The sequence below is a fragment of the Pongo pygmaeus genome, chromosome 19 (assembly GCF_028885625.2).
Source record: "Pongo pygmaeus isolate AG05252 chromosome 19, NHGRI_mPonPyg2-v2.0_pri, whole genome shotgun sequence".
NCBI classification, from domain to species: domain Eukaryota; kingdom Metazoa; phylum Chordata; class Mammalia; order Primates; family Hominidae; genus Pongo; species Pongo pygmaeus.
Window position 1 is genome coordinate 9,741,671 of NC_072392.2, and position 7,676 is coordinate 9,749,346.

The following is a 7,676-nucleotide window of genomic DNA, read 5'->3' on the forward strand; positions in this document are numbered from 1 at the left end:
TGTGTGTGTGTGCGCATGTGCGTGTGTGTGTGGAGGGGGTAAAGAAGACTGTATTTCTTTCTTGGAAATTAGAAATAACCAGGAAGATTAAAGAAGTCCCAGAATTTTACTGACATTTAATATACATATTAGAAACACGCATGTAAATGTAGAGCTGGATGAATCTTCATAGACTGAACATATTCACGTGACCAGCACACAGATCAAGAAACAGAACATTGCCTACGTACCCCATCATGTCTCTCTCCAGACCTGAGGGTAGCTACTTCCTAACTTTTAAAAGCCTATATACAGTTTTACCTGTATGTGTATTTTCTTTGCTCAAAAAAACTCGTCTGAAGTTTTTCTTTTTTTTTCTTTTTTTTTTGAGACAGAGTCTTGCTCTGTCACCAGGCTGAGGTGCAGTGGCACAATCTCAGCTCACTGCAACCTCTACCCCCTGGGTTCAAGCGATTCCCCTGCCTCAGCCTCCTGAGTACCTGGGACTACAGGCGCCCGCCACTACGCCCGGCTAATTTTTGTATTTTAGTAGAGATAGGGTTTCACCATATTGGCCAGGATGATCTGGATCTCCTGATCTTGTGATCTGCCCACCTCGGCCTCCCAAAGTGCTGGAATTACAGGCATGGGCCACCGTGCCCGGCCAAGTTTTTCTTTTAATAAATTATTATTATCTGCGTTCAATGCTGCTGATTGGTCAAGTAAGATAGGGTCTGAGAAGTGCGCGTCAGCTTTAGTGATGTAGAGTCATTGGTGACGTTGACAGGCACCTCTGTGTGAAGACTATTGTGTGGTTTCTGCTCTCCCTCAGACTTACTGTCAGTGGCTCTGTCATGAGCCAACCCTGCAAGATGGTTCCTAACTCATCCAAACCCCCTAGACTTGATGCTTTGAAAGCATCTGCCTACCTGGATATTTGGATGATGGTCTCGACAAGCCTAAAAGATGCTCCAAGCCATTAGCCTACAAGTTCCTCAGAACTTGGTTGAATAACACTAGACAATTTTGATTTTGCCTCATGTCCCTGATGATGGAGAAGAGGCAGGACAGGACGGTGGATTCTTTGTCATGGAATTATGTTTGAATTTGGACAAAGTTCCCTGGGAGCTTTAGTTGAACTAATGAAAACTCAGATCTACTCAGGGGCAGGGCTTTAGATTTTTCTTTTTTTTTCAATTTAATTGCCACAGGGCAGATAAGGAATATTCCAATCAAAAGCATACTTTGTCGTCCACAAAGAGATTCTTTCTCCAAATACCTGTCTGCTTTGCTATTCTATGTAGGAAAGAATCCTGAAGTTTTGCCTAACTCTGAAATTATGGAATTTTCTTTCTTCCTTTCTTTCCCTTCTTTCTTTCCTTTCTTTCTTCCCTTCCTTTCTCTCTTTCTTTTTACTTTTCATTTTTTTTTTTTGAGATGGAGTTTCACTCTCGTTGCCCAGGCTAGAGTGCAGTGGTGCGATCTCGGCTCACTGCAACTTCCACCTCCTGGGTTCAAGCAATTCTCTTGCCTCAGCCTCCCGAGTAGCTGGGATTACAGGCACCCGCCACCACACCCAGCTAATTTTTGTATTTTTAGTAGAGATGGGGTTTCACCATCTTGGCCAGGCTGGTCTCGAACTCTTGACCTCATGATCCACCCACCTCAGTCTCCCAAAGTGCTGGGATTACAGGTGTGAGCCACTGTGCCCGGCCAAATTACAGTATTTTCTAATTCAAGAATTGAGAGCTAAGACTGACCAGGATGAATGCATATTTGGAGTTGGAGGCCATCCTGGAAACCCTGGGATGTGAAAGCTGAACTCTAGATGAGAGTTAGTCCTAGCCCACCTTCTCCTCTGGGGCCTCTTCAATCTCCTTGGTCCCAAGCAGAACCACTCCTAGCTTCAAATTGCAGATCTTGAAGGCTGGGCACCTGCTCATCTCTGCATCAGAGAAAAATCCACCCTCAATGGACTCCTTCCAGCTTCCCTTCTCCCCATAAAATGCCCCAGGCCCCTGCCCTGTGACAGCTTCACCTGGGGAGGAGAGGGGGAAAAGATTTGTCTCCTACTCTGACAAATGTGGCTGTGTCAGAAGCCAACCCTGCAAGGTGGTTCCTGACCCACTCAAACTCCCTAGACTTTATGACCCACCCAAATTCCCTAGACTTTATGCTTTGAATGTCTGGAGTTGGATGGCCCCGAGTCTGAATCTCAGTGCTGCTTCTGACTTGTGTGTGGCCTCAGGCACACACCTAAACCTTCTGAATCTGATGGCTATTGAATGGAAATGGGAAAACTCATATTATTACCCTCCTCACACCACTGTGTAGAATTAGAATATAACAGGTGATGTATACAGCACCTTGCATAGGCCTGGCCCATTGCTGGGGCTGATAGCTTCTGTTTTTCCTTTCTTCCTGGCCGTTTTATTCCTAGTCTGTGTTGGTTCTCCTCATTGCCTTTCCTTATTGAAAGTCAAGCTCCACTCCTGAGGACACTGGACAGGTTTGGGGAAGGATTGGTCAACAGTTTTGGAGGCTACTCTTACGGAATATAGAAAAATGACATCACTATACCATCCCCTGGGGGTCTTCGAGGTGCAGTAATATTCCTGGAACTCGTAGGTAAAGGATGCAAGGGCTAAATAAGGTAATGTGCGCACATGCTTTTTCTTCTTTTAGAGACAGGGTCTCACTCTGTGCCTAGGCTAGAGTGCAGTGGTACAATCATAGCTCACTGCAGCCTCAACTTCATGGGCTTAAGCGATCCTCCCACCTCAGCCTCCAGAGTAGCTGAGACTACAGGGATGCCACCACACCTGGCTGCTGTTTTTATTTTATTTTATGAGATGGCATCTCACTCTGTGGCCCAGGCTGGGGTGCAATGCCACGATCTTGGCTCACTGCAACCTCCGCCTCCCAGGTTCAAGTGATTCTCCTGCCTCAGCCTCCTGAGTAGCTGGGATTACACGCATGCACCACCATGACTGGCTAACCTTTATGTTTTTTATTTTTTATTTTTTTCTATTTTTTAGTAGACATGGAGTTTTACCATGTTGGGCAGGCTGGTCTTGAACTCCTGACCTCAAATGATCCATCTGCCTCGGCCTCCCAAAGTGCTGGGATTATAGGTGTGAGCCACAGCACCTGGCCTCTGATGTTTTTATTTTTATTTTTTGTAGATACAATGTTTTGCATTGTTGCCCAGGCTAGTCTGGAGCTCCTGGGCTCAAGAGATCCTCCTACCTCAGCCTCTTAAAGCACTCAGATTACAGACAGGTATGAGCCACCGTGCCCGACCCTACACATGCTTTTGTAAACAGTAAATCATTGGGTCGGTATCATCCCTTGTCTCCACCCTGCATGTTCCCCAAGTGAAATGCAGGTCCTGTTAGCGGTGTCTTCTTTCCATCAGGACCAGCACTTGCTTTGCTGCATGAAGCTGCTTCTACTCCTTACCTCCTTTTGGAAGAGTGGGTGCTCTCCATCTTTGGGGGTGTTTGTGTATAGGTGGCAGGGGGCTTGTAGAGGAGGAAGCAAGGATGACATGAGATGGTGGGTTGTTGGACTAGCCTTACTTCTTAAAAATGTGTCTGAGGGCCGGGAGCAGTGGCTCACTCTTGTAATCCTGGCACTTTGGGAGGCTGAGGTGGGCAGATCACGAGGTCAGGAGATCGAGACCATCCTGGCTAAAATGGTGAAACCCCGTCTCTACTAAAAATACAAAAAATTAGCCAGATGTGGTGGCACGCGCCTGCAGTTCCAGCTACTCAGGGGGCTGAGGCAGGAGAATCATTTGAACCCAGGAGGGGGAGGTTGCAGTGAACCGAGATTGTGCTACTGTACTCCAGCCTGGGTGACAGAGCAAGAACCCGTCTCAAAAAAAAAAAAAAAAAATGTGTCTGATGTGTCTGAGATATTATTTAGCCTTAAAAAGAAGGAGATTCTGACATACACTACAGCATGGATGAACCTTGAGGACATTATGCTGAGTGAAATAAGCCAGCCACAAAAAGACAAGCACTGTATGATTCTACTTCTGCAAGGTATCCAGAGTGGTCACAATCACAGACACAGAAAGTAGAATGGTGGGTGCCAGGTGCTGAGGGGAGGAAGGATGTGAAGTTCGTATGGAGTTTCAGTTTTGCAAGATGAGAAGTTTTGTGGATGGATGATGGTGATGGTTGCACAAAAATGATTAAGGTGGTAAATTTTATGTTTTGTGTATTTTACCACAATAAAAAAAAATGGAAAAGACGGTCTTACCTCCTTGGAAGAGACAATCCCAGTATAAGACGATGCCGTTCACGTGATTCAAATTGAAATCATACAAGACAACTTCATATGTAGCTTATGGCTACCTCTACATTTAACAAATACGCACAACTATGCAAAGGAAGGGTGCACACAATTCCTGGATGGTGGTTACTTCCTGGGAGAGAATGAGGAGGAAGGGAAGGTGAGGGGGACTTACGTGAGGCATTAGTGCTATTTCATACATTTCACTCCTTTTCTTTTTTTCTTATTTATTTATTTATCTATTGATTTATTTTACTTTAAGTTCTGGGATACATGTGCAGAACGTGCAGGTTTGTTACATAGGTATATATACATGTGCCATGGTGGTTTGCTGCACCTATCAACCCGTCATCTAGGTTTTAAGCCCCTCATGCATTAGGTATTTGTCCTAATGCTCTCCCTCTCATTGCCCTCCACCCCGCGACTGGCCCTGGTGTGTGATGTTCCCCTGCCCGTATCCATGCGTTCTCGTTGTTCCACTCCCTATTTTTTGTAGAGAGGGGGGTCTCCCTGTGTTGCCCAGGCTGGTCGTGAACTCCTGGGTTCAAGGCATTCTCCCACTGCATCCTCTCAAAATGCTGGGATTATAGGCGTGAGCCACTGCACCTGGTCTCTTTTCTTTTTAAAAAGAGAGATCTGTGGCAACGATGACAGTATTTACTTCTGTCATAGTTTCCTTATATTAAATAGTTTTCTATATATTGAAATATTTCATAATTGAAAAGAAAACATAAAATAGTCAGAGAGAGAAAATTAGAAACAGATGGATCCTGGCATTCTTCCTATTTACCTGTCCTCCCAAATGCTCTTGTTTTTAAATTGCTCTTTTTTTTTCTTTTTTTTTTTTTTTGAGACAGAGTCTCGCTTGTTGCCCAGGCTGGAGTGCAGTGGCATGATCTCGGCTCACTGCAACCTCCACTTGCCAGGTTCAAGTGATTCTCCTGCCTCAGCCTCCCGTGTAGCTGGGACTACAGGCACGCACCACCATGCTTGGCTAATGTTTGTATTTTTAGTAGAGACTGGGTTTCACCATGTTGGCCAGGCTGGTCTTGAACTACTGACCTCAGGTGATCTGCCTGCCTCAGCCTCCAAAAGTGCTGGGATTACAGGCGTGGGCCACCACGCCTATCTAATTTTTGCATCTTTAGTAGAGATGGGGTTTCACCACGCTGATCAGTCAAATTGCTCTTTTTCTTTTCTCTCAAATGTTCATTGTGCAGATGTTGTCTCGCTCTTGCGTCACGTGGCAACTCAAAAAAACCTGAGTTCCTCATGCCCCATTTTTATATTCTGTCTTTCAGATGCAATGCAGACTTAACACGAGTAACTGGCGATATTGGTCAGCATCTACATGATTGACATGTCCTTTAACCTTCAGATAATTTAGCAATTTTCCGATCTTCCCACAACCCTTCACCTCACCCCATCTGCCACACAACACTAACTTGTTTCTATAGCTGACCCCTTGAGGGCAGGGCAGAGCCTTGTATCTCCCGTGCCTCCCCCACCGTGCTTTATATACACATAGTCTTCAGAGGCGTTTAATAAGTCAAAAATATTTACATGAGCAAACCTAATTCCTGTCTCATTAAATAGGCCAACTGATGTTTTCCTGGTCTTCAGAGAAGTCCCTATCAGCCCAGATGGTTCCAAGGGGGTACACCAGAAAGGCAGTTAAGCTGTCAGTGTCATGCAGACTCTGAGCCAGTCTAATAAGTTTAGGGCTGAATTCACGAATTCTGGAAAAATAGTTGGCGTCCTGGAGTCAGACTACCGCATTCTCAGTTCTTCCTCTGTGAACACCTTGTTCATTCCTGCCCAACCACCTTGAGTCAGCCGCCATCTTTCTTTGCTGCCTCGTAAGAGGGAACATGGACTCTTGCTCCTGAGTTCCCCAAACCTGGCTGGGGAAGATCACTCAGGACCAGCGCTGGCTCCATTTAATGATGGGTTTGTTGTTTAGAGCAATGGTCACCCTGGAGACTGGCTTGTCTGTGGGCGTAATAAGTAGACAGTAGACCTGGACAACTGACCTCAACGGGCATTCTCTTTCCGAGAAATGAAAGGGGTTTTGATTCCTTCCTTCCAGGAGAAATGGCACAGTTCCCAGAACATTGTAAACACCTGATAAAATTCACTGACTGATTATCTAAGGACCGATGACTTTCAGGCTGAAAACGATTGGCGGGTTTGCACTCACTTGATCCTGCCTTTCTCTCAGACATGGTCACTGAGCCTTTCACCAGTGCTTCCCCAACTCATTGACAAAGACTCATCTCTGCAGCATCTCTTTGTCACCCACAGGACCTAACAGGGCTTTGCACTCGGCAGATGCTAGCAGTGAATCTTTCCATTGTGCCGACTAAGTGCCAGGCATCATTCTCAGATCTTCACATACACTAATACACTTAGTCCTCACAGCTCTCAAAATAGGAAGGAAGGCCAGGCAGGGTGGCTTACACCTGTAATCCCAGCACTTTGGGAGGCTGAGTCAGGCGGATCACCTGAGGTCAGGAGTTCAAGACAAGCCTGGTCAACATGGCGAAACCCCATTTCTACTAAAAACACAAAAATTAGCCGGATGTGGTGGCAGGCACCTGTAATCCTAGCTACTCAGGAGGCTGAGGCAGGAGAATCACTTGAACCTGGGAGGTGGAGGTTGCAGTGAGCCGAGGTCGTGCCACTGCACTCCAGCCTGGGCGACAGAGCGAGACTTCGTCTCAGAAATTAAAAAAAATAGGAGGATTGTTTTTACAGGTAACAAAACTGAGGTGTAGAGAGATTAAGTGGCTTGCTCAAGGTCAAAGTGAGGAACCAGGATGTATATGCAGATTGTCTGACTCCAGAGTCCATGCTCTCAATCATGAGCTATATTACTTCCCATCGAAAGCTAAAAAGGATTCTATTTGACAGTGTCTGTGTGTGTGTGTGTGTATACACACATGCATATTCATATGTTTACATATACATATGAGTATATACAAATATAACATTTTCCATTTATCAACCGTTGTTCTAGATGCTGAGGGTACATAGAACAGTTCTTGCATAGAAAAATGTAGCATGGATGAGGGGGGGAAAGATGAAAAGAGATGATTTCATTATACCAAATGAAGATCCAACTGGGTGTGTATTGCAGCAAAGATAGATGAAATGAGGTGCCTTGGTTCTGTTTCTTGAGGTGGAGCGCAGATACATGGGCATGTTCACTTTCTAAACATTTATGAAGCTGTACACTTGTGATTTGTATACTTTTCTCTCCGTGTGTTATACTTTGATAAAATTGACATTTAAAACATTTATAAGGAAGCAAAGTGCCTTGTGAGCTCAGAGGATGTAGCAAAGAATGGTTTTTGACTTGAGCCTCAGTGACCAGTCACCTTCTGTCCTGCCTG